The sequence below is a fragment of the Canis lupus genome, chromosome 19 (assembly GCF_003254725.2).
Source record: "Canis lupus dingo isolate Sandy chromosome 19, ASM325472v2, whole genome shotgun sequence".
Taxonomy (NCBI): Eukaryota; Metazoa; Chordata; class Mammalia; order Carnivora; family Canidae; genus Canis; species Canis lupus.
In genome coordinates this window covers 4281256-4308846 of record NC_064261.1, presented here as the reverse complement: position 1 = coordinate 4308846, position 27591 = coordinate 4281256, and the positions used below count along the sequence as shown (strand labels likewise).

The following is a 27591-nucleotide window of genomic DNA, read 5'->3' as shown; positions in this document are numbered from 1 at the left end:
AAGTGTATTGTTGTGGTCACCAGCACCTTTTCCATCAGTATTTTCCATTTCTCCAAAGCCATATGGAGCACTTAATCTATTTAGGTGATTTCTTAAGAGAGAATGAACAATATGTGTCCCCAAGTGGCAAGTGTAGTGAAAGTTAAAAACGGTATATTCTTTTATCCCAAAGCCTCTGAAATGTTCACAGATCTTACTATTATCATAAAAATAAATGACAATAGGGATTTAGTTCAGTTAGAAATCATCCTGCTCTTGTCCATATTGCGAAACTTGAAATAAAACACACTGCCTTCTAGCCCTCAAGATCAGGGGAGGGGGGAGTCCAATATGAAAGCTCCAAATAATCTATGGTTTGAAGAGCGGGCTGTTTTAACAGAGTTCATGGCCAAAGACTTAGAAGAAGAGGAATTTCAGATCCAATACTAAAAATAGTGGATTTATGCTTAGATGGGTTTGTTTCTTCAAAGAATGCTCCATTGATCTTACTGAAATTCTTCCAGGTGAGTTACTTGCTCTGTCCAAAGAGCAGCTGCTGTCTAAAAAATAATAAGGTATTTGTAAGCTAACAGTTCTGTCTAGGTAAGTCAGAGACTTGGGCCAAATTTACAAAGAAACATTTTTCACTGACTTTCCAAAAACATCTATCAATGTTATAAGTAAAAATTTGAAAGAAATTAAACAAAAATATTCAAGAGCCAAGTGTGATGGTGCCAAATTTATGTTAGAGGTCTGAGTCGAGCCTAATTAGAAGGATAATGGTCAAACACAACGGGGCTCGATTTAAAATATTAAGGACGATCTAATTGGTGAGCTGAGGAAGTGGTCACCTATATAAAATGAAAGCATTTCTAGGGACTGACTCTTCCTCTGTCCCAGCCCGAAATACCTTTTGCCTAAAATCCCAAACTAAATACCCTATTGCTGTTAATTAGCATCCATGGGAAATACACATTAAATTGTTTTTGATTCCTTGATATATTTGCATCAGTTTGATTGTTAGGGCTTCCTTCCATTAGCTAGGCATGGATAGATTCTGTTTTCACAAAGGGATTGAAAGGAGTGGCAAAGGAAAGGCCGGGTCCAGAGCCAACTCAGGACAGATTAGCAAGCCATCCAGGGGTGGTGATAAGGGCATTCAGGTATCCGGGGGCCTGAACACTAAATTGGCCCTTTGCCAAAGGCAAATTTAATACTTTTTGTATTTCTGCCTACAATGGGATGAAAGCAATCACAGAATGCAGGCCAAAGCTGGCGCTACACACCTCGAGCTAAATGTACGTGGAACTTTTCAAAGAGTGGTTCTTTTCAGTTAGAAGCATAAAAGGACTGACATGAATTGTTTCACAAAACTTGAATAAAACAACTTAACTGAATATTGTCAACCCTATCCATAGTCGAGGCATTTATAATAGACAGGAAACAAAGTTCCTAATACCCAGGATCACTTATGCACACATAGGAAACATGTTTTCCCCTCTGGCAGGATAGCATTTCTGGTATTAAACAGCTGTTTTCACCTCCCCCTAAAAGTGGCTGTGATTCACCCTCCTTCAACTTATCCAGCCAAAACCTGTCAGGAGTTGCTTGAGGCTGAAAAGTATGCATGTTGCTTTTTATGTAAATGGAGGGGGAATGGGTGCCACAGGTAATGCTGTTACACACAAAAAAAGACTTTAAATGGATGCCAGAAACAAATTCTCCTGGTCCTCTGAGTCTCTTTTTCTGCTTAACCACATTGCCCCCACCCCCAGGTGTCCTTGATGCAACTCTGAACATTCTGAGAATGATTTTCAAACCCAATACATTTCGAAAGTGTGGAATGGATGCCTCTGTGAAATAGAGATGAGCTTGAAAGAAAAGATGAAATTTGCACATGTTCCTTTTGCAACCAGGGCTTTCTAGTGAATTGCTTGATTCAGAAGATAATTCTTCCTATTTTTCAGTGTTTGAAGTGTAGCATGTGCTCAAGCAGCTAATGGATCTGTTTCTGGCCACAATGCCATCTTTGAGATGCAAAGCTTACAGAGTAGGCATCAGATTGACCTTTGCTTCCCAACTGCTCTTGATCTCACTGCATACTGATTTGTTCTTCCAGAAAGAGGAAAGGCATAAAGGTTAGGCAGCTCAGCACAGATTAAATGAAAACAGAAATAAGTTTTTATTTTTATTCGGATAAGTGACCAACGTCTTTCCAAGGCTTCAGAATCTGTCAGTCATATATTACACACACACGCACACGCACACGCACACACGAACACACCATCCTTGAACCTTTCTAGGCACAGAGGATAAAAGAGTAAGCAACACAAAACTTCCACCATCATGGAACTTAACACTGCAGGGAAGACAGACAATAAAGAAACCAAAAAGTCCTGTGTACATGTAATGCAACATTGTGTAGTAATAAGCACTGTGAGTTGTAATAACCCTGGGCAGGGGGATCAATGGGAAGGTGGAGTGCCTACCCACAGTAGGCCCATCTGAGAAAGTGATATCGGAATGAAGACTTGTATAAAATTCAAGAGCAGTCCTTACAGGTATCTTGGGAAAGAACTCTCCAAGCTGAGAAAATAATGTGCTCAAAGGTCCTAAAGTAGCAACAAGCTAAGCAACAAGCAATTTTTGAGGAATTGAAGAGCCAGTGTGGTAGAGCTGAGAGTGTGGCAAGAGATGAGATTGTGTGGACAGGAAGAGGGCAGATCCAATGGAGCCTTGAAGACCATAGTAAGGAGCTGGGTTTTTATTCTGATTGAATGAATCCACTGGACGATTTTGAGCAGAAAAGGGACTTACATGTCAATCAGATAACTCTGAAGCTCTTGACATAGTGTGGGCAAGATTAGAAGCCAAAGAAACCAATTAGGAGTTTAAATGGGGGTCTTGGACTAGGAAAAGTAACAGTGAACACGAAGAAACTGATTAAGTCCTAGATATATTTTGAAGTTAGAGATTATGCATTTCCAATATACTAAATATGAGGTTTGTGAGATAGATATCAAGGATAACTCCCAGTTTTTGACTTGATTCATTTTGTGAATGATAGTGCTGTTTACTGAAATGAGAACCAGAAATGCTTGGGAAAAATGAGAATCAAGAGTTCCCCTTTGAAGATGTTAAATTTAAAAATGCCTTTTAGATATCCAGGGCAAGATGTCGAGGAGGGAATAGATATACAAGTGTGGAGCCCAGAGGAAAGGAAAGGGCTGAAGATGTAAATTCAGAACCGCCCTGATATAGCTAATATATAAAGCCATAATAGTGAGTGAAATCACCTAGAGATAAAGACCAGGAAAAGGAGAAGAAACCGTGAAGAGGCTGAATCCTAGAGCACCCCCAAAATCGCTAGGTCAGAGAGAGGTGAGCCAACAAAGAGGAATGGGAAGGCACAGCCATTGCATAGGAAGAAAACAAGAGAGTAATAGAGCTATCCAAACCAAGTAAAAAATAGACTTCCAGAGAGTAGACGTGAAAAATGGGATCAAGTGCTACTAACAGGTCAAGTGAGATCAAGGTTGAGAAATGCCCATGGAATGTGGCAAGATAGAAACCATTTGTAGCCTCAGTAAGAAGGATTTCAGTGGCATGCTGGAGATGAAAGCCTGAAGTTGAAAGAGCCAAGGAATGAATATATAAAACATAAAACCTTTTCAGTGAGAAAAGAAAATGCCTGAGAGGGGATGTGAAATCTGAGCGAGAGTGGGTGACTTTGTCAGGGGAGATTTTAGAATATCTTTGAATATGGGCAGGAATGATTGTAGAAAGAAAGAATGATGCCCGAGAAAGAGAATGTAATTGCAGGAGCAAAGCCCTTGAGAAGGAAGAAGGGATGGGATCCATGCATGAATGTAGACTTGGACCTTGGAAGAAACAGGACTGTTCATCCGTTGCAATGAAAGGAAGGCCAAGTGTATGGATCCGGTGCCAAGGGGATCTGGGATGGCGGAAACTGGCAGAAAATCTCTTGTGTTTGTCTTTATTCTCTTAGTGAAATAGCAGGTAAGGTCATCAGTCCACAGTGATGTAAGAGTATCAAATGCTAGGGGAGTGAGAGAAAGCATGGGAAACAGCTTCTCAGAGTGGTGGAGTTGGCCAAGGGACCTAACAGCCCTCCAGGGAGTGCAGATTGGTAGTCACAAGTTAAGTAACTCTCTGCCTCTTACTGCTTCCCCCGTACTGCTGAATGGGAAATTTGGATATTATCTCTATATTCTTTTTTTTTTTTAAAGATTTTATTTATTTATTCACAAGAGACAGAGAGAGACACAGGCAGAGACACAGGCAGAGAGAAGCAGGTTCCATGCAGGGAGCCCGACATGGGACTCGATCCCAGGTCTCCAGGATCAGGCCCTGGGCCGAAGGTGGTGTTAAACCACTGAGCCACCCGGGCTGCCCTTAAAAGAACATTTAAAACCAAACTTTCCAATGTAACTTTAAATTCATAATGGCCTTTATTCTCATTTCCGTCTATACATAAATTGTTCCTCTTTGAGCTGAGAAGGTCATTTTCTTTGATTCAAAGAGCACTGTACCATCAGGAGACCTACTTCTAATCTCTCCAATTAGCAAACTGTATGATCCTAAGCAATTATTTAATCTCATTATAAAAGAGACGAGGTTACCACACCAATATCCTTTCTTCCCTTTTGACCAGTAACAGGATTTTTGATTCTTAGCTGAGCAGAAGACTCCTCAAATTAAAACTATGTTTCCAAACTTCCTTTGCAGCTATGTGTGATGGTGGAATTAAGTTAGGGCCAATGCAACGTAAAGAAAAATTGTATGAGGCAGGTTCTAGGAAACTCCCTTAGAACATGCCATGTACTCCTTATCTGCTCTTTCAGTCCTTTCATCATGTTAGCTAGAGTTCCAGTCATCATCTTGAACCATCCTAAGAAAGGCAAAGCAGCCAGGTAGAGAGAACCTGAGTCCCTAGCAATTCTGTAGAGCCCCAAACGTCCAGCCTTCTGCAATGAGAGAGAGAACTGTCTATCATGCCATTGAACTTAAACATGACCAATAGACACTCAACCTCAGCTTTCTTTTCCAGACTAAAGCTACTGTCAGGTTTCCTGTGCAAATGAAAAATTCTCACTTGCAATGTCATCTCTTTGTTTCAGAGGTCACAGAAATAAAATCTACAATGGCTAGAATGCAAAATTTCTGGCTTTAATCCCTTCATTTAATGCCATCCTGAAGCTCGTTTAGCATTGCCAAGAGGATTTCTATCCAGAGCTTTAACACCTCTCTTCACACTTACATTTCCACAGAGGTAGGCGATCACAATGCTTGATCTCTCTGGTTCTGACACCAGGATTAGTCTGGTATGTGGAGCAAAGAGGTGCTGCCGAGAGCTTCCTACAATCCTCTGGAACCCTCACTGTGCCCCACAATTTCAATGGCTTGAACAGTCCACTGTACTATGCAGAATGCAAAAATTGAAAATGATAACTCTCGTGAAAAGTTTCTCCCCACATTATGTTTATTTTTATTTCGTCTTGCTTTTCTGAAGAAAACAAACGGTATCTGCCCAAAGAATTTATTAATTAACCCGGGGCACCTTTATTTTTGTGTGTAAAATGCTACTACCAAAAGAATAGAAGGAAATAAGCCAGACAAAAACAATTATTTGAAACAAGGCTTGTGAAAATTATGTCTTTAGGAAATACAATTTTGAACTTACTGCGATAATTTGTAAGCAAGTTAAAAATTTTTTTTTCTGCATTCCATCATTATTAAACTGGAGTAGAACTTTTTCCCTTGAGTTATCATTTATTAAAAATCTCCCTGGATTTTCAGGCAATTTGGGGAAATGTAACTTGTAAGAGAAAAAACTTATAGAATATAATGTTTTAACAAAATTTCTCTTTTGAAAAAGCAATTGAGCCTTCTGCACTCTATGCAAATAGCGTTGAACCAACAGAAAGTGCTGTAAAAGCTAGCAGTGGAAGTCTGTGTCTGTATTTTCTTTTGATCTCTCTCTGGATTTAATGCCCTCATGAAGCTCGAATGGAATATATGCAAGTCACAGCATGGCAGAGGGATAATATATTTCCCCCTGCTTCGCTGAGCATGAGTTGTGTATCTTGCCATCTTGAGAGTCCACAGTGCAGTACATTTATCCCCATTAGAAAAGCTCACTCCAATAATATATGGATGCTGCAGCCACTTGTGACAAATATGTAAAATCATAACCTTATACATTCTGAAGATGGGGTGCATATATGTTGAAGCTATTAAACATGCATTGACAGATTTTTGTTAAAACTAGACTTTCAAGTCCAAAGACTAAGAAGGCAAATCTATTGATGATATTTGTGTATTTATGTAGCCTCAGAAGACTCCAACTTTAATTTGAAGATGGAAACATAAAAGCAGTCCTTCCCACTTTGGCCGTATATGAATTCTCTTTGCCCATCCTGAGCAAAAAGCTATTCAGATCAGGGGTGGGTGTTCGTAAGTCCTGCTTGATGAATTTGTGATAATACGTTCAGCTCTTTCTAATCTCATTTTAGGGCCAAAGATCGCAGCAATGAAAGAGTATATATTTTTAAGTGACCAAAAAGTAAGAAAATACTTGTGGTTTGAATCCTAATATTTACTAACGTGTACACTTGACTAAGTTTACTTAACCCAAGTCTCAGTTTGCTCACCTGTAAAAAAGGGAGAATAATGATAATACCTACTTTTTATAGGATTGTATATAAAGGGCTCAGCATACCGCTGGCACTCAATAAATATTGGCTATTTTCATCGTAAGGATTACCTCGGGATCCTCACTGGTATGTCAATGAGGAAAACTCAGCATAACATATGAAAAAGATAAGGTGAGGGAGCTGCCATTAACTGTGATCTCCAGCTTCTCCTATCCTCTCCCAAAGGGTAATAATATGATGATATCCCTCAACACAACTGAGAAACAGACACAGATGCTGAGAACCGCACAAAGGCTTGATAAACCCCCCAAAAGTCTGGGCTCTAAAGTCATGAGATCCAAAATTTAAATCTGTGTCTACATCTACTTAATACATAGGACACCTTTTAGCAACCTTATAGCCAGGACAGCCACAGCCCTGGAGACTAGGGGAGAGCCAGCCATAGGGTTAGTTTTCTCTCCTCTAACCAGAGGTTAGAGCATTTGCATCTTTCCGATCTCAAGGTTCACATCTCTTGAAACAAATTATATTTAAAAAATCTGTCAATTAGTTGATTCTCTGCATTGACAAGGCTATAAACTCACTGCTCAAATTCTTTAGCTTTGAGGATAAAAGTCCTGGCATGGAAAAATAACATTTCATGCCATTTCCATTAGAGTTAAGGATACAAATACATCACCAGTATTAAAATCTCATAGACATTCCGATTTTTCCTTGTTGCTTGATACATTTCATTATAAACTTACCACCTTATTCAAGCCAATACCCATAGCCTTAAACCTTATAAACATATATATTGAATTCTGGTGCGAGAGAAAGCACAATTATATGCAATAGCAATTACATGGCTAAGAGTTAGGTAGATAATTAGAATCAAGGTTTATCCTTTGTAAAGATAGTCCTGGGCGTCGATCTGCTACCCATACATCACCGGGAAACATTTATTATTCTCTGTTTCACAGGCAAAGAAACTAAGGTTAAGTTACCTGTCCAAATAACTTTTTAATTATGGAAAATATTATTCTTGAGGATTAAAATATCTTTGCAATTTATGAGACTTATAAGACCTGGAAATGCGGTTAAATAAAGTAATATATGTGAAAAAAAATGAAAAAACCCTTATTAAAATAACAAATACCTGTATAGAATTTGGCATTTAATAGATACTCTTAATATACCTATTTCCCCAATTAACACAGCCTAGTCATTAATATACTGTATTATGTTATGAAGTCATAATTGCAGTCAAGCAGAAAATAATTACCATCTATCAACTTTCATGTTTTACAAAAGCAAAATTATTTTTCTTTTGTTTTAGAAGTTCCTCAGAACAAATAATAGTTTACAATGGCAACCCTTTCATTTCATAACCCAACCGCCACATGTCTCTATAAAGCTGTCATATACCTTTCTGGGCTCAACTCACATGTAACTGTTTCAATTTTAAAATCTAATCCGAGGGCAAATCCTCCTGATTCCATTGTGAACACCTGGTACGAACAACAGTGAAAAATAGTGGGTCTTTTTCAAATGTATCTCCACGTGCAAAAAAAAAAGCCTGATTTTACACATCTCTCAGATCAGACTTGCAAAACAATTCATTGCAATTAATTGATGTCTGCAAACCTATACTGAACACCCACTCTCACGTGCATTGTTGGGCACTGTGCTCCCGGAGGTAAGCAGCCCTTAGGGCAGCTTATATATCATTGGAGAGCAATACAAGTTAGGGACACAAATAAGTAGAATGCAAGGCAGAATAGGAAAAAAAAGCCTGAAAGAAAGATAGAAAATAATTACAAGTTTCAGAGGCAAGGCAGCTCGAGATCATCTAATTAGATATATTGACATCATTGAAAAGATGTGACGTAAAGTTGGTACAAGTCCATCCAACAAAGATGGGGCGGGCTGGACATTCCTGACCTAAGGAATAGTGTTATCAAAGACTCTAATACACATGGTGTTGGGAAAAGCACATGGCGTTTGGGAATCAACAAGAGGTCCTATTTGCTTGAATCAAGAATAATCTTTGTAATGGACTTTATTGTTTCTGCTACCCAAGTTATAGTTTTATATTTTAACAGATACATGCAGCAGTGCAACTATTAGCACAATCAAGAATATTTCCATCACCGCCAAATTCTTACTAATGCCTATTTACAGTCATTCACTCCCAACCTCTGACCCCAGGCAACTGCGAGTTGCCTTTCTATCACTATAGATTGGTTTTTCTCATTCTAAAATATTATAGAAATGCAATCATACAGCTTATACTCATTGCATCTGGCTTCTTTGACTCAAAATAATGCTTTGAGGTCAGCCATGCTGTTGGGTTTGTAAGTAGTTTCTTTTCATTCCTGAGAAATAGTTCCTTATATAGATGTACTACAATTCATTGATCTACTTTCCTGTGGAGGAACATTTGGGTTACTTGAGGCTTTTGACTATTATGAATAAATCTGCTAGGAACATGTGTGTACAAATCTTTTGGAAGATATATATTTTCATTTCTCTTGGGTAAAAATCTAGGAGTGGAATGGCTGAGTCATTCCCAACATAGGGAAAAGATATGTTTAATCCTATAAGAGATATCCAAGCTGTTTTCCCCAAATGATTATATCCCTATATTCCCACTAGCAGTGTGTGCAGGCTCAGGAGTTCCACTTCCTCACCAGCCAGCACTCAGTATGTAAGTCTCTTTAATCTTCACCATTCAAGTGGGTACATAGAAGTGTCTCAAAGTGATCTTAATTTGCCTTATCCTCATGTCTAAAGATGTCGAGCACCTCTGCATGTGTTATTGGCCATTCCTACATCTTCTTTCATGAAAAACCTCTTCAAATCATGTGCCCACTGGGTTGTTCTCTTGTATTCTTCAAAAAGGAAATCTTCTTCCTGGTTCATCCCGTGTGATGCGATTCACTACGCACTGGATGACCTTACTTTCCGTCTCTATTTAATACATCTTTTAAAATCTGGCTCATAGATCCCCTTCCCTGCGTAGCTTCTTCACCAACCATTCCTTTCCCTGAGCTCTGATAGAACTTCACTTCCACGTTCCACTCTAGCAGCATGCATCATACCACATCATAATTCATTGTTACTGGTCTCTATCTATCCCCAGACTAGGAGCTCCTCAAAGTTTCAGGATGAGTGTTTTTCTTCTTTGTATCTGCCTGGGACTTAATACAGTGCCTACCACATTTAAGTATTCAGGCTCACTCAGATGATTCCTAAGAGAAGGAATAGCAACCTATTCAGGCAACCATCATGGATGGGTAAGGGTAGGTTCAGAATACTGGGGGAGTCACTATTTGTTCATTCATTTAACAAATATTTCTTGAACTCTTGCTATGTGCCAGGCACCTCAGATGCTAGGATACAGAGCTAAACCAGCTAAACAAAATCTCCACCCCAATGGAACTAAGCCTACCTCAAAGGAGACTGAATCATTCATCAAAAGTTAAAATGTAGTGCAGCAAATGCTATGTTAAGGGAAATCTGGGATGCTAAGGAAGCTTCAAGAAGAATCTCTAACCCAGGCTTTGAAATCAGAGGAGAGTTACTGAAGAAGTGATATCTGAGCTGAGATATGAAGGATACATCAGAGTGATTCAAGCTGAGAAACAGAGGAACAGCAGCTCTTGCGAAGGCCCAGAAGTAAGAAAGAACAAAGCTCATTCGGAGAGCCACACTAAATGGGCAGAGATAAAGAGCTAGCTATTGGATATAAGGACTGACTGCAAAGAAAAATGCTGGTGATGATTCCATTCAGTGATCAATAAATACACTGAAGAAAGGCTTTTTACAAATTTTTGTTTCTGTTGTGTGAGAAATTCATCAGTTTTCTCTCATAATCCCACCTCTAACATTTATTGGCTGTGTGATCTTAAGACAGTGGAACCTCCCTGTTCCATTTCCTCATCTTCATCATGGGAATAATAATTTCATGAAGCTGGTGTGACATGGGAGCTAATACAGGTAAAATGCCACGTCAGGGATGAATTGGTTGCTCACCAAATGTTTTCCTGTCCCTGGGCCATAGTTACACTACATTTGGGGGCAACCTTTTATCTAGGTGGGCCATGGAACTAGTTACCAATGCTAGGTGAGTCCTAGGGGTGTGTCAGTTCCTAGACTAAGGCAATTAAGAGCAGGTGCATCCTTGTCATTGTCTCTCCCTTTCCTTGGGTGATAACTTTGGAGTCCACATGTTGAACACTCCCTGGTAAGAAGCCTGGGTCTCTGAATGACTACATGAAGTAGAACCCCTTTATGATACCACACACCTACCCTCTGCTAACCTGGCTGGACTGTGATATGTGGTGATAAAAAAAAGAAGAGGAAGAAGAAGAAGAAGAACAACAACAACAACAAGAAAAAGAACAAGAACAAGAAGAACAAGAACAACAACAACAAGAAGAAGGAGAAAAAGAAGGAGGAGAAGGAGAAGAAGAAGAAGAAGAAAGAAGAAGAAGAAGAAGAAGAAGAAGAAGAAGAAGAAGAAGAAGAAGAAGAAGAAAAGAAAACTCAAAAAAATTGTATTGTGTTATTACACTAAGTCCTTGTGGTTTTTTGTTACGGTCCTCTACCCTGCTTCATTCAAACATTTAGCCCAATGTTTAGCACAGAGTACTGAAGAAATGTTAGCTGAAGATCCCAGAATTATTATTTGTGGTCGTATTATTATTCATACATGAGACAATACGGCATGATAGCTCAAGCTCAAGCTCTGGAATCAGACAAAATTGGGTCTGACCCCTCATGCCACATGTACCAACTGTGTTTCCCAGTCACTTAGCCTCCTACACCTCACCTCGCTCATCTATATGATGATGGTGCCTGCCTCAGAAGGTCACTATGAGTATCGAATAAAATAAAGCACATAAATCTTTTGGCACGCTTGCACCTTGCAAGCACTCATTAAGTAGAAGCCACTAATCATATTATCTCGCAAGGAAAATGTGATATTGGGAGGGTTCAAAAATCTGCTGCAGCGTACTCGTTGGAGAGGTCTCTGGGGAGCATATCCCCCTCGTACGTCAACCTCTCAGGAAGTCCAGCATGTCTCCCTTTCTGCTCCAGGACATTGCAAGAGTGGACTGGTCACTCTGGCAACCTGAACACTCTATTTCCTGCCGTCACCCCAGGAATGTTTGTTGCTCTGGAGGTACATCCATAATATTGTCAGGTCAGTAATTACCCCATCTGACAGAAAATAATAGTAATAACAATGTGTTAACAGATCAGGCCTCCAGTGCTCATAAATTATTCTTTCTTTCCTTCCTCAGCAAGGATCTTGGGGATGCAGGGGCTTTGAGCTGTTGGCCTCTCACCGCCGGTGCTCCTGGCCTGCTCCGTTTCCCCAGCACCACAAGGCACAAGCAACTCGTGCTGGCACTAGACATCTTTTAATATTTGTTGCCCTCTTTCTGCCTAGCACTTGTGACTCCATCTTGACATGAAGCCGTTTCTGTTATTGCCATTACTAACTAAATAGCCCCTGGACTCTGGCTGGAAAACAGTGCCATAAATTGCTTAGAGTTATCCCATTGCCCGCAAACAAAAAATCCGGGTAGCCTTGGGTCCATTTTTACTTTATTATTTATACGGCCAGGCCATTTATTGCAAGATACTGCCTCTCTCTGGGTTGGAGTAGGCAAATGATTCCATTTTCTATAGGAAATGGTGCAACTCCTAATTCAGGAGCCTCGACAGGAGGCGTGCTTAGGAGGGAAGCATTTGCACATTTGTCGCTGAGAGCAGGAAATCATTATCTGTGCCCTGTTCTTCCTTGGTGCTTGAAACAGTGGAATTGAAGAGCAGGGTTTTCATATCTCTTTAGCCATTGGGTCAAGTTACTGCCAGAGAAAGAAAGATGGAGAGAGAGAGCTTGGACAGCACGAATTCATTTTAATGGTCTATTGGTTCCACTTAGTGAAGGCCTATTAATTGCATAACATGCATCTGTATCTGTGTCTTTCAAATAACATTTCTAACCACCTGGGGAACTGCTAAGAAGGCACAGAGGGCTATATAAAGAATGGGTGCAATTAGGCAATTATGATCAAGGATAGAGAAAGATTTGAAGGGAGAGAAGGAGACGAGGCTCCTGTTTCAGTGCTGTCGGGTATTTTTATAGGGGAAAAAAGGCTCTTTAATTATGAAAATCTTTTCTTTTGTAAATTGCTACACAAGTAACACAGAGACGGGGGAAGTAAATTCCTCAGTGAAGGGATCAGGTGTGTTATGGAAAGTAGGTGAGCTAGGAAGTTTCTGATCAAAAAGAAACATTTTTTTTAATTTTGATTTTTTAAAAAACTTGCTAAAATTATATTTTTATTCTCCTTTATTGTTTCATGGTGAAATTCCATTTTAATAAAATTCGGAAATTAAAAACTACTTAGCGCATTTTTAACCCTATGTAGTATCTTGTGCCCCCTGAGAAACCGCCAAGTGCATCTCAGCGGGAGGAGGAAACATCCTGATCTTCCATGAGAGGAGGTGCCAACTAGTGGGCTACTTGTCATTTCCCGACAGCACCATTCATCAAGGGTCAATCATCACAGGCCTATCTCCCGTAACAGATCATGAGGGCACAAGGGAATTTCTTTATACCGTTTTGATTATCTCACCTTTGGAAAAAAGGAAAATAAGTATCTTGAAAATTCTGAAAATTCTGTTTAAGTTTGTTATGTGTTCGAGAAAAGGAAATGAATGGCAATAGATCTTTTCTCTTTGTATCTCGGCGTCCACCACATTTTGCTTCGCTGGGAAGGACAAAGCATCCAATAAGGAGTGCCTCTGCTTCTAGAGCATTCTCAGGTAGAAGGACTAAGCCAGCTAGGAGTTAGCCACCTTCTGACGTGGCCACCCTGACAGAGGCGGATTAGCAAGGATCAGGCTCTTACCCTGATGCTAGAGGGATAGAAAAAGCACTGTACCAGGACCAGAAAGTGGTCTCTGGCTGTAGCACACACTTGGCTCCTGTGGAAGATGCTCTGAAAATCAATTCAGCTCTTTGTCTTTTGGATAGGTGCTCAGCAGTAGACAAGCTGCAGTCCAAGGGGATGCCTGATATGGTGCCCACTGTCAACCAGTCTCAGCCCAGAGAAGGACATCTGGAAAGTGAACATATCTTGTCTTAGGGTACAGGTGACTGTTAAGAGAATGAGTGGTTGGGTTGGCACCTCCACTTTAATCTTGGTCTACTGTACACCAAAAAAATGGGCCTCCACTTTATTTTTTTGAAGATTTTATTTATTTATTCAGGAGACAGAGAGAGAGAGGCAGAGACACAGGCAGAGGGAGAAGCAGGCTCCATGCAGGGAGCCCGATGTGGGACTCGATCCTTGGTCTCCAGGATCATGCCCTGGGCTGAAGGCGGTGCTAAACCGCTGAGCCCCCCCCTGCGGGGCTGCCCAGGCCTCCACTTTAAAAGTCTAAGTGCTAAAAGGATTAACTAATTCCATTTTCTCTCCTGACAGAGGAGGCATTACAATGAGCTATTGTTAAATGGACCTTCTTAGGGGTCCAGGTCAAGATCCAGGAGTTAAACTGTGGTGATAAGTTCCAGGAAGGAAAAGATAGTGCTCTCTTGAGTACCATCAAAAGCAATTATGAACAGCAACACCTTTGGCATTCAGGACACCAACACTAGTGCACAGGATGTACAATTCAGACTGGAATTGGGGTTTGTTAATGGGATCATCCAGAGACATCTAGAATGATTCCTTTAGTTTATACTGTAAAGCTTAATGTACTATCAGCCAGAGATCACCTCTCTTATTCTACATCATAACTTCAGATCATCAAAAACAGTCACATGACTTTATTATCCTTGCTTCATCAATCTTAGTGTCTTAGAGTTAGCAATTCAAAAATACTTATTAAATAAAACAAGGTAGGATGGATTTCTTAGAGTGACTAGAAATTCAACGGTTTAGTGTATTTCCCCCCACACGACCCTGCTCTGTGTGACTTTGTTAGAAAGGAATGATAGAAATTGGAAATTAACTAATTAGAAAAGAAATAGGCTTTGTCCTCCCACCTACTGCAGGGGCAATCCAAATTGTCATCTTCAAGGAAAAACTTTCCAAAGGCAGTTTGGCTGGCCTTATACACAAGACCAGGTGGAGACTTATAGCTAAGTCATAAAACATAATTGATTAAACAAATATATTTCATGGGTACTAAGTAGTATGCTGGGTCATAGTTTGGTTTAAACCAATCTTGTAAGATATAAATGACTAGGTTTTAACTTCTTATCACTAGGACTCATTATTGATGAGACAATTCACTTATTTTGTCTGCCTGTATATGAAAAGGGGCATTAAAGAGAAAGAAGTCTTCTACCACCCTGTCCTCAGAATCTCAGACTGCCCTGCCCGTTGATTAGAGGGATCCACCTCTACTAGCTAAAGGTCAGAGGAAAAGGAAATAATTAATACTGTTTACATATAAACTTGTGTCAAAAAACCCTTTCCTAGGGAAAAGATAAAGTCAAACAATGCGGACTAAAAAATACTGGGAAGAAATATTCCCAAAATATTCCATAAGAATTACATCATTCACTGTCATTTAATGTATTAGGATATTCAAAGCCAGCTCTTCACTCATTGAATCATGTCCCCAAGGAAGGGCTTTTTCACCTTTTCATGGCATGGAACACACAGAAAATAATATAAATAATAATAATATCTGCAAAGCATATTGTAGTAAATACTTAGTTTGAACAGAGATGACCTACAGGGATGAAGACGCACCCCGCGAGGCCAAGGAGATGTGCATTGCAAACACTGTCCCCTTTAGAGGAGTGATCAGCAAACTTTTTTCTGGAAAGGGCCAGAGAGCAATATTCTACTTAGGTTTTGCCTAAAAAGGTTTCTGTCTGAACCTCTCTACTCTGAGGTTGCAGCACAAAAACAGCCACAGACCATACATAAATAAAAGGGCACGGCTATCTGTATTCAGTAAAACATGATTTGCAAAAACAAGATGTAGTAGGATTTAGTCCGTGAACCATAGTTTGCTGATTTTTATTTTCATTCTAAGAGAATGAAATAACTGAGTGAGTTGGCCCCAGGCCTCACCACTTGCAACACACACACACACACACACAACCAGGGAGCTGTATTTGTATCTATGTTGCATATTGAATTTCCATGACAGATACTGTTTAAAACAAATTTTACTTCTGAAAAACAGATAAATAAAACTTTGAAAACTATTTCAATAAATATTTATTATAAAAATATATACCTTTATATAAATATATAAATATATATATAAAAGGATATATATATATAAATATATATAAAATATATATAGAAGGATATTTATATATTTATATATATATATATATATATCCTTTGGATAGTATTATTTGACTGAATTCTGCTACTGGTTTTGGGATGGAAGTCAAGGTTCAAATGACAGAAATGCTCGAAGAAACACTAACACCTGGGCACAAAGAAAGTATGTTAAAATGACATCTATTCTTCTTATGGTAAATATAAATCCTTCTTTTTAGTTTCAAAGGGAAAAAAATCTTGTCTTTTATTATCTATATACTTATAAGTACTGAAAAAATCTAAGACCCATGGGATGGTAATGAGCTCTGAATAAGTTGCTTATTACTGTAAGCATGAAAATAAGTTTACTTTCCTAATTAATTAATAAATTTAGAAGCAAATTCTCACGGGATATCTGGGTACAGGGAATGTTTCTGGGAATTTAGGGTGGGAAGGATAGATAAGTGACACTTTCACCTAGTTTTTACCTATCGTTCTTTAAAGAGCTTCCTTTCTAATCCCAAGGAAAACTATAAGCAGCCTTTTCCCTTCAATTTAATTTGTGAGTAGTCATCAAATTTTCAGTTGCAAACATTTAATTAGAGATGCTCACTGAAAATGCAGAATCCGGGACGCCTGGGTGGCTCAGTGGTTTAGTGCCTGCCTTTGGCCCAGGGCATGATCCTGGAGTCCCGGGATCAAGTCCCACATCAGGCTCCCTGCATGGAGCCTGCTTCTCCCTCTGCCTATGTCTCTGCCTCTCTCTATGTGTCTCTCATGAATAAACAAATAAAATCTTAAAAAAAAAAAAAAAAAAGAAAGAAAATGCAGAATCCAATCGTGCATTCAGAAGATCTGAAGTGAGGCCCAGGGATCTGCATTTTTAACAAAGAGCTTGAGCTGGTGGACCGTACCTTGGAAATGATGACATAGATTTCATTGATTTACAGCACTAGGCTCTTACCTTTCCAAAAGGTGGAGGAATAGGATAATAGTATATTCTTTAGACAAGTGTTCTCTTTATTGTGATTTTTTTTCCAATGACATGTGTTTGCCTTGAGTGTCTGAAAAATAGTTTCTTTCTTGTTCCATTCATTGGTGTTCACTGACGCCTACTCCTAAAGGACGTGTTTTTAAAGGGTACAGGAATACAACTACACACTGATATGGTCTATATTTTAAGGCAACACTTGGTTTGAGACCTTTATCTGATGTCTTTGGGGAGTTGAGTTCATATTCAGTTCTAAACGTACCAACCCCCAGTAGACATGAGTGTTGCAGTCAACCGAGTTGAGATTATTGTACAAAGACATATTTTTAGCCAGTTCTTGTATTAAAAGTTTCTTGTATTTTGTTTTCATGAGAGGTATCTCCTGTAGCTTCTAGGTTTAAAAAAAAAAAAAAAACAAAAAAAAAGGAATCACAGGAACCGGAAGTATTGATCTGATTTAAAATGGGGGGGAAGAAAAGAAATACAAGAGAAAAGGAGCAAATATGATCAGTATGCCAAGCGCAGGCATGGTAATGATCTGTAAACATTTAGAAAATATAGTAAACACTTCCTTAGGAGGAAAAGCCATCATTTAGTTGAGTACAGGGTACAAAGACAAAGAGAAATGGGTCCCGATTTCTATACAGTTTTCTGTCAAACTCAAAGTTGCTGATTACATAGTTTCAGCCATTTTTAAAAAGTGGTTTTTGGCACACACAAGTAAAGCTCTTAACTAATCCAGGACTGCTGATGTGAATGCAGCAAGAGTTTATTTACAATTAGGCCTCACATTCCCAAAGGTAAATCCATTTTTAAAAATCTTTAGGAAACTTACCTCTGCAAAAACGCTGCTCTCCCCTCCCCCAAGGGTGTCAACTTGGGATGGGTGAATCAAATAAGAAAGTTGCTGAGTAGCACAGATATTAGTAAATATTTGCAACTCCCACAATTTCTGCTTTTTTAAAAGCTTACAGGTTCGATGCTTCCCTTTCAGCAAACCACGTTAGCCAAGAAACCCAGGAAACACTGAAACTTGCTGGCTTGGAAGATAATTCACATCCCAAGAGTAAAAACTGCTACTTACCCACTCTCATCTCCAAGCCACGAGCTGCCTTTGCAGCTGTGTTTCAATACTGATTCGAAAGATCACTTGCCTCTTTCTTCTTCCTCTCCTCCTCAAGATTTATTTCCTTAGAAAAATCAGTTCTGCACCATACTAATTTCTGAGACTATGTCTTTCGACCTTACCATGGTATTTTTTTCCTCGTTTGTTTTACCACATTATGTCTTACCAATAAAAATGGACAGCTCCCCAGAAAAGAACTTGTTTGAAGTGGTGTCTGGAAGAATCAAGTGTTTGTCTAAGGATATTTCCATGCAATGGGAACCTTTTGAGGATGGTCTGCAGTGGGTGATCACCCACATCACCAGGAAGAAGAGCAGCAACGCACAATCTCAATACCCATCTCAGACCTACAGAATCTAAATCTTCATTTTGATAAGATCTCAACATATTTTGTATTTTTGAGATAAATTTCTAGGCACAAGATGAAGCCACTCCTACCCAAGGTGCCACATCAGCAAACCAAAACTCAGATACCTTTCACGTCCCACCAAATGCTCTGCTTGACCAAAAATTGTCTATATCCAGTCAGCCAACCCCTAAACACCAAGCCAACTCTGGGTTCTATACTTACTTTCTTGTTCTTCTCTCCCCAAACAAAGTTGACTATGTGATTCCAGCCAATCAGATATTTTCCATTTTTCTCTTCCTTGTTCTTTACTCTTTACTATTTATCCTATAAAGCCTGCCTGCCTTCCACCCCATGTGGCAGTACTCTAGGTGGAGTCTGTCCACTTTGTGAAGAATTGAAGTTTGTTTGTATCACCTAAGTGGTCTTCTTTAATCGTTTTTTTAAACAGTTTATGCTTTAAAGTTTGAAGAGCAATTCTTACTTGAGCAAGGAGTATGGAGAGGAGCAGGAGAGAATCAGAATCACCAGGAAAGGTGTTCCATGTGCACATCTAGCTCACATTGCTCCCAGGATTCAGATTTTGCCATTTGCCATGCCTTAAGAGACTGCCCTCCATGGAGTGGGTGGAAAACGTGCTGGGGATATTTCTCCCATGTTTTTCCTAGTGGGGAGAGTATTAGGGTGCCACACAGCACTCTAAGGCAGGCCACATAGATGGTAAAATCCTAGAAAAACAACTAGCTATCCTCAACCATTATTTCTCCAGTGCAGGAGGCAGTGCCTAGAATATAACGGTGTTCACTAACAAATTGCAAATGATATCTAAAGAGCCCCAACATCACTAATGAAATATATATACACATTTCGATAACTTGAACAAAATTTCTTGGTGTGGTTAAAGTGAGATTACCTCTCCTTATGGTTTTCATTGTTTCCTGGTGTGGTTAACGTGAGATTACCTCTCCTTATGGTTTTCATTGTTTCTGACCAAGTCTAAACTATTGTTTTGTGGAATTTACCGTCTGTTCCAAATCTAAGTCCCAACAAAAGCATCGTAGAGTTTCGTTAGGCTAGTGACTCAAAGCTACTCTCTGATATCATGGAGTACACATTCTAAACTTTTGAGGACTTGTTTAAACCTGATTATATGGTATTCAAATGGTGGGAACTCCATAAATGCTGCTGGCAGACTGACAAGATTCACTCACCTCTGGCTTGAGTCTTTGTGACTCAGTTCCACCTCAAAGGAAAAGAATCCACAGTCTTCACCATCCATTCTGAAGCTGGGCAGCCTTTCACCAATGCAGAGAACTAATTGCTTCTTTTCTCTGGATTGCATATTGCTTATTACTGGCATGACATTCCAGTACCCAAGAAGCACAAATAGTGATCCCTGAAGCTGCTTTAACCTTTTCAGACTACAGCAACTTGATTGTTCGCCTCATTACACTCTGCAGACCTTGTCTGGGATGACAGCCCGAAATGGAGGGCTCCGCTGGCATCCTTCATTAGCACTTTCTTCACCATTTCTCAGCACAGCAAATGTCCCGGGAGCGCAGGCAAAAAAATTCAGCAACCATCCCTCAGTATTTTAGTACTCTGAGTCCCTGGGCACATTTCTTAACTATTAAATCATGTGTGTGCTTTCAAAAACATGCACTTAATGAGCTTTGCCCACCCCAGCTGGCCCCAGGACAAACCCTTCACTAGAAAATCCCTCTCTATCTGGTTTTCCTATCATAAAGCAGGAACACCAGTAAAAATTGAAAAATTTACAAAGCTAAGATGAGGATATGAAAAGGAAAGCAGTTTCAAAACGGCTGGGAAAGTATCCTGAAATTGCAATTACTGTCCTTTATACATTTTTTTAATTTAAATTCAATTTGCCAACATATAGTATAATACCCAGTGGTCATCCCATCAAGTGCTAATTCCTGTGCTATTTGGTATCAGATACAAAGCTCCAGCTAATCTGATCCCACTGGCTTTGCAGACTCATCATCTCCCTGTATCACCCACAGCAACCACTCCCTGACCTCAAGTCATGAACTGCATCCCCACCCAGTCAGCTACACCTCATTGCAAAGACCCACCATAGTTTTGCATATTTGGATCATCTACCCTATTTGGTAAATGCATATTTGTGTGTCATGGCCTTGTTCAAATAGCTTTTCTATCAACCCTACTTGAACCACAGGTCATTTTTTGACCTGCAAGCCACCTCTAACTTTATTAAAAAAAAATAAAAACAAAAACAAACAAACAAACAAAAAACTTATTCAGCACATATCACATTAATGGTTGACTATGTACATATGTCTCCACCCTAGCATGTAAGATATTTTAGAGCAGGAATGGGCCTTAATCAGCAGGATATATTCCCACTACCCAGCTAAGTAAGTACTTGACTCTGTGCAAACAAGAAAAGTAAAAGCAATCAGTAGTTCATGCCCCAAATTAGAGACATCTTAGAAGACATGTTAGGAAACATTTAAGAGCAAGTAATATGCCTCCATATTTTGAAAAAATGTTATTGATGAAGTAAATGTAAAAATATATACTGTCACAAAAAGTCTAAAAACACAAATGTATGGAACCAGTAGGCCTCTATCTTTTGAGGAGTTAAAAAAGCTGAAAACCACAGAAATTGTTCAACAGGTGTTATCTGTTTGTCTAAACAGGAAGCTGGGGCCCATGGGTGGCCCAGTCCGTTAGGTATCCAACTCTCTTTTTTTTTAAGATTTTTATTTATTTATTCATGAGACACAGAGAGAGAGAGAGAGAGAGAGAGAGGGAGAGGCAGAGACCCAGGCAGAGGGAGAAGCAGGCTCCACACAGGGAGCCTCACGTGGGACTCGATCCCGGGTCTCCAAGTTCACGCCTTGGGCTGAAGGCAGGTGCTAAACAGTTGAGCCACCCAGGCTGCCCCAGGTATCTAACTCTTGAGTTCAGCTCAGGTCATGATCTCAGGGTTATGGGATTGAGTCCCAGTGTCAAACTCCATGCTCAGCAGGGAGTCTGCTTGAGGCTCTCCCTCTGCCCCTCCCCCTGCTCACACTGGGCTCTTTCTCTAAAATAAGTAAATAAATCTTAAAAAAAAAAAAAAACTTTAAGCTAGAAGCAATAATCCCATTAATCTGAATGACTGAAAAGTATCTCAATCCTTCCATGAGCCAGTTTCATCATATGGTTGTATAACCATATTATTTTGTTGAAAATGTTATTTAAATACTAATGTAAGAGTAAGCCAAAGCAAACCAAAAGTTAAAGACTTTTATCATCTTTAAATATAGCATTATAGCAAAAAAAAAAAAAAAAAAAAAAAAGAAAAGAAAAGAAAAGAAGGAAAGAAAAAATAAAAAGAAAATTAGGGTCTAGGAAAACAAGCTGAGAAGATAAAAGTTTCTCTTCAAAAATTTTCTGGGGTGCCTGGTTTGGTCAGTAGGGTTAATGAGCATCCCCCTCTTGGTTTCAGCTCAGGTCATGATCTCAGGGTTGTGAGGCCAAACCCTACATTGAGCCTCAAGTTGAACCCTGCATTGGACTCCACACTCAGCAGAGAGTCTGCTTGAAGATTCTCTCCCTCTAACCTTCTAATGCTTGCTCTGTCTCTCTCTGTCTCTCAAACAAATAAATAAAACATTTTTAAAAATTACCTTTCTGTTAGCTATTTCAATTTCAAATATTTTCTATTAAAAAAGCCTGTGCTGTGTTATCCAGCCATGAGTTCTGAATACTAAGGATATTCTTCACGTAGTCACAGCGCACATTAGAGGGAATATTATTAGCCTAAGCAATACATAGCACGTCCTTTGATAAACAGGGATTAAAACAAAAAGGTGAAGGGAAATTTTGTTCCTTTATGTGCTTTATCTTCTAATTAAACAGCCACAAGGGCATCAAAGAGAAAGCTCTCTTTTTCAGGGAAAAATATGATTCTTGAATATTTGAAAATGTTTCTGGCAAAAACATGATGAGAGGGGCCAAACATAGGGCATGGAGTTTCTAACACTCTCGTTGCTTATTTTTATACCTAAGAAATACATTCTGATTCCGACCCTCTATCCTTATATATGAAATTTTCTTCCTGACATAACTAATATACATAGCCATTTCCTCACATACATCATCTACACACCAGACTATCATAAATGTTTGGAAGGGGTCAAGTTCAGGGACAGAGAGCACAGGCTATGTATCCCAGATGCTCCTTCACTTAATAAATTCAGACATGTAACTTCATCTCTCTTCCTCATTTTCCTCATCTGTAAAAATGGAGTAATACCGTAATTCATTACTTGGAAGACAAAAGCTTTTACATTTTAACATATTTGAAATCCAGAAGTGTCTTACAATTGCTATAGGGCCAAAGGGAAGTTAAGCTCTGAAGATTTTCATGTGTTCCCACCAGGAGAATTTTCTACCCTCCCTGTACCCAGTGTCTTGACCAAGCCATGCAAGTTTTCTTCGTTTACTCTTCTGGATGATAAATTTATTTTCATTTACCCTTATCCTGAGAAGGAGGTCCCAGCTTTATGCAAAGGCCTCCTAACTTGTGACTTTACAATTGAAGACATCTCAGATGTGATGAGCCATCTCAGAGGGCAGAGGTGAGACAATACACGGAAAGAGTCTAGAGCAGTACATGGCACAAAATAAACACTCAACAACTGGCAACTATTATTTCTGTCGTAGTATCAATATCTACTTGTCACTAAACAGACCAACAAGCTAATTACTTAATTCTCTTAATCGATGTCAAAAATGCAAGCATCAAAGTGAAGAGAGAAAGCTATTTGAAATAGCCTTTGCAAAGCTTAGGTGGTCACGGCCTGTGGCTGGCTGTGGCCTCAGTGGGGCAAGACACAGGATTCAGCCTCTTTCTCAGAAATGATCTTGCCAAGTGTTTCAAATCCCTCTGCTGGCTAAGACTGGCTTTGCAGAAAGTGTTCCCTTTTTGTTAATGGAAAAAAGGAATTTAATCTCGTAGAGTTCCTTCCTAACACGCTCAAAATGGACTCCCCGGAGTTCTGCAGATGCTGCATCAGCAGGGCGGGCGGGCGGGCTGGCAAAGACGCAATTCTCCTGGTATACCAAAGACTAGCTCGAAGGTCATGCTACTTTGCTAATTCAGTAAGACATAATTACACTGCAGAAAGCTAGTTCTGTTTTAATTCCTCTTACTGATATACAAAGTTTTTTGCAATTTAAATTGCTTAAATGTCAGGATATTCCCACACATCGCCAGCAGCAGTGTGTCTATATCTCCTCCAAGGCTCAGGATTTGGGCTTGAGACTAGAGGAGGAGCCTGTCGGTATTGGCAATCTACAGCCAATAGCAATATTTCTCTCCCTTTCTGGGTCCAAGCCCTTTTCCTCTGCTGCTTGACTTCAGAATGTGGGAAGCGGACAAGTGACAGTGGATTATGTAATACTTGCAGAGTTGCTTCAATGCCCAGCTCCACAGGCACTTTTCACATGACAGTCTATGTAAACCGTGTCCCTAGGAATTATGAAGGCACGATCCAGGAGGCCATAAATGATAGCTCTGGTCCCAGTAACTGGAACCAAGGCAAGGTCTTCAATGAATTCTTTATAATAAGGACATTCATTTTGACTATTTGATAATGTCACAATTAATATAACCTAAAAGCAAATAAACAACTTGCAACTACTGTTACTGGTTTTAGAATTAGTCTTTATCAAAATTTATTAGTTATCTATATAGCAAATAATTTAATGGATACCATAGTTGAGGCTTCCAGCATTTAAAGTAAATGAGATTTTATTTATAAAGCACCAAACTGGTGTCCACTTTAGTGGTACGAAATGCCAGAGGGTTCTTTAGGCCTCCAGCCTGAGTCCTATCTCTTTTCAAAAATCTCCACAGAAGATCTTCACCTTCCATGATTACCCATTCCAATTATCATATTCTTAAAGTCACAATTCCTTCTTGTTCCATAACAAAATCCATCCTTTTACCAACAAAGTCATTTTTCTGAAGGTGAATCCTAAGAGGAGATAAAGAGGGTTTTTCTTGTTAGCATAAGTAGTTCACAGTTCCAAATTTTGTTTTCTTTAAAGGAATCTGATATTGTGGAATATCTTCTGCCCCAAAATAAGAGTTTCTAAGGCCTCTCTTTGGTAATATTTTCTCTATAATCCTAAATCAAATGCAGTCTTTTCAGAATTACAGTAAACTTCGAAACACTGCTCAAATATAATGGAATATTGCCTATCAAGCATTGACTCTTTGAACTTATGCACAATTTTATGCACTTACTATTTCTCCAGATTATTTGACATTCTGATTCACATAAAAAATACCCCACACCCTAAATCCTTAACTTGGAGTGAATGAAGTCTATGCTACCTAATTTACCTCTTTCAATGTGAAATTGCAAAAGTAGAAAGGCGGTACCTTTTCCTTTTTGGCAGAATAAGTAGGTACCCATGTCAGGGTAGGGGTAGCCCCCATGGCTCAGAAAGAGGTGTCAAAGCCTGAGCTGGGCAAGAAGGGTATCCCCATGAGGGCAGCCTATATGGAGTATCTGAGCTCAAGCAGGGTGAGCTGGGAATCATGTGAAGATCAGCCAGGGATGGGGATTCAGAGGCCAAGAAGTGTGAAGAGGGTGTCCACACTGGGTGATGACCCTATGATGAGTGTCTGAACCCGAGCAAAGGAGGACAGGATCCATATGGGGGATGGCCTGGTACAGGTACCAGACCACAAGTAGGGTAATATGGGCCTCTACCACGTGGAGGAAAGAGGGAGTGGCCTAGTGTAAGGTGTTAGAGCCAAGCAGGGTGAGGAGGGTGTCAATGTGTGAGAAGAAATGGCAGCAGAGGTAGAAAATTGGCTAATACAGGGAGCGACCAAATATGTAAATAGGTAAGGATGGCGGGGACAGGTTTCTCACTATTGCATAGTAGATCACAAATATAGAAAGTAAGAAAACTATAATGACCCTGCAGTACGGTTGTATTGAGTAGGAATTGAAGGTATCAGTATAAACTTGTGTTTTCAACACATAGAAAGAGAAATAAATATCGATACAAATATGTGTCTGAACGTTTGAATATGTGTGCGAGGTGCAGGTGAGCTGGTATTTGTGCTTCTATATCAAAACATACGTATATGATACATACATATACGTAAATATGTGTACGTGTTTTATGCCCTATACATCACATACACACACACACACACACACACACACACACACACACTCCCTAGGACTGGTAGCAGTGATATGCTGATAGCAATGAGCACACCTAGAGCCTGGCCTCCTGAATACATTCTCCAGTTAAAGGAACCCAGGCTGCTTAAAGAGCTGGAGAGAACTCAAGACTAGAAAGAAAAAGTACAGGATGATCCCAGAACATCCTTTTATGACAGAGAATGAGGAAGTACTCAAAGAACGATGGGGACATACGTCAAAGTTTGAGGCAGCTTTTACTGCCAAATCAGAAATTTTGAGTATCAAAATAAATAATGATGATAATGGAGTATAACCCATTGGATAAAATAGGAAACCATAAGCCCATGAATGAGTGAATTGAATGTCTGATGATAAGTGAGACATTTATGTAATTTCAAAGTAGCTCCTCTCAAAATACTCATTAATTACAAAGGGGGAAAGAGTAATTTTGCAGTGGAGATGCCCAGAAGCACCACCTTCATCAGGTAATAAGGTCAAAATTGGGTGCCACCGCATAAGCTGCAGTGGGAAGAACACAGTATCGCATTTGCAATATCTCTGACGAACATGCATAACTCAAATCATGAGGTAACATCAAACAAACCCATGTCGAAGGGCGTTCTGCAAAATAAAAGACCTGCAATCTTCAAAAACGTCAAGGCCATGAAAGTCAAGGGAAGCGTGAGAAACTATTTCAGACTGAGAGAGACTAAAGAAACATGAGAGATCACTAACTCTGGGAAACAAAGGGTTGCAGAAGGGGAGGTGGGTGGAGGGGATGGGGTAACTGGGTGATGGGCACTAAAGAGGGCACGTGATGAGATGAGCACTGGGTGTTATACTATATGTTGGCAAATTGAATTTAAATATTAAAATAAAAAATAAAAACGAGAAAACTTTTTAAAAAAAGAAATATGACAATGAAATGTAACACATGATTCTGAACTGCCTAATTTCTATCAGGACATTATCAAGATAACTGGCCAAGCCGAGGACAAGATAAGACTCATGTATCAATATTAGTTTCCTCTGTTCGGTTGACCTGTGGTTACGTAGGAGAAAGTCTTCATGGGAAACACACACTTGAGCATTAGGGGGACATGGCAATAGAGCATCCACGGGCAATTTACTCTCAAAAGGTTCAGTAACGAACTACTTTGGACTGTGCTTTCAACTTTTCTGTAAGCTTGTGATGATTTCAAAATTTTTCAAAGTTCTTGCAAAATCAGCTATTTACCAGCACAGGTTGTTTTAAAAACAGATTTCAAACTAGATAATACTATTGAACCAATGGAAAATTTCCTGAATTTAATCTTTGCACTGTGACTATAAAAGGGAATAATGTCCTTTTGCTAAGGAGATTCACGTGGAAGTATCTTGAGGTAAAGGATCGTGATGTCTGACATTTATCTCAAGCAGCTCCGAAAAAGACATTAATAATAAAAATGCACATGCACATACAGAGAGAGCGGGGAGTCCAAGTGTGACAATGCTAACAACTGGTAGGTCTAGATGAAGGATGTATGGGAATTCATTGTACTCTTTCGGAAGCTCTTTAGGTTTGAGATTTATTTTTCAAAGACAACTTTAAAAATAAAACAAAACAAAATCGAAATCATGGGGATCATGATTCCCAATCCTAGCTGCATAGCTGAATCCCCAGGAGAGCTTTACTAACTAAAGATTCTTGACATACACTCCAGTCTTACAAATCAAAGTCTCCAAGGGTTCTTTCCACCTGCTAAGTTTTCAAAGTTTTCAGGGGTTTGAATGCACCACATCCACTGACCAGCATCTGGGACCCATTAATCTGTTCTGTCGCCCTCATTTTATAAATGAAGAAACTGAGGCCCCAAGAGGTGAAGGGACTTGCTTCAGGTCACTCTGATAGGTAGTGGCAGAGAAAAGACCAGAATCGGGCTCTCCTGACTCCCAGTTCAGCTTTCTTTGATCACAATTCATAAATGGTTGACT

The 27591-nt window shown here is 39.5% G+C and overlaps 1 long non-coding RNA gene across 6 annotated transcripts in view; it reads right to left on the bottom strand.

Annotated features, from left to right (window-relative positions):
- Positions 1-27591, bottom strand: part of LOC112669285 (uncharacterized) — a 151192-nt gene that overhangs the window by 36407 nt on the left and 87194 nt on the right. Inside the window, exon 4 of one of the 6 annotated variants that reach the window (XR_003142147.2) lies at positions 24183-24426. The exons of the other annotated variants lie outside the window; for them this stretch is intronic. This is a non-coding gene — a long non-coding RNA (uncharacterized LOC112669285). Of the gene's footprint in view, positions 1-24182; positions 24427-27591 lie in introns of those variants that run through there. 6 annotated transcript variants of the gene reach the window in all.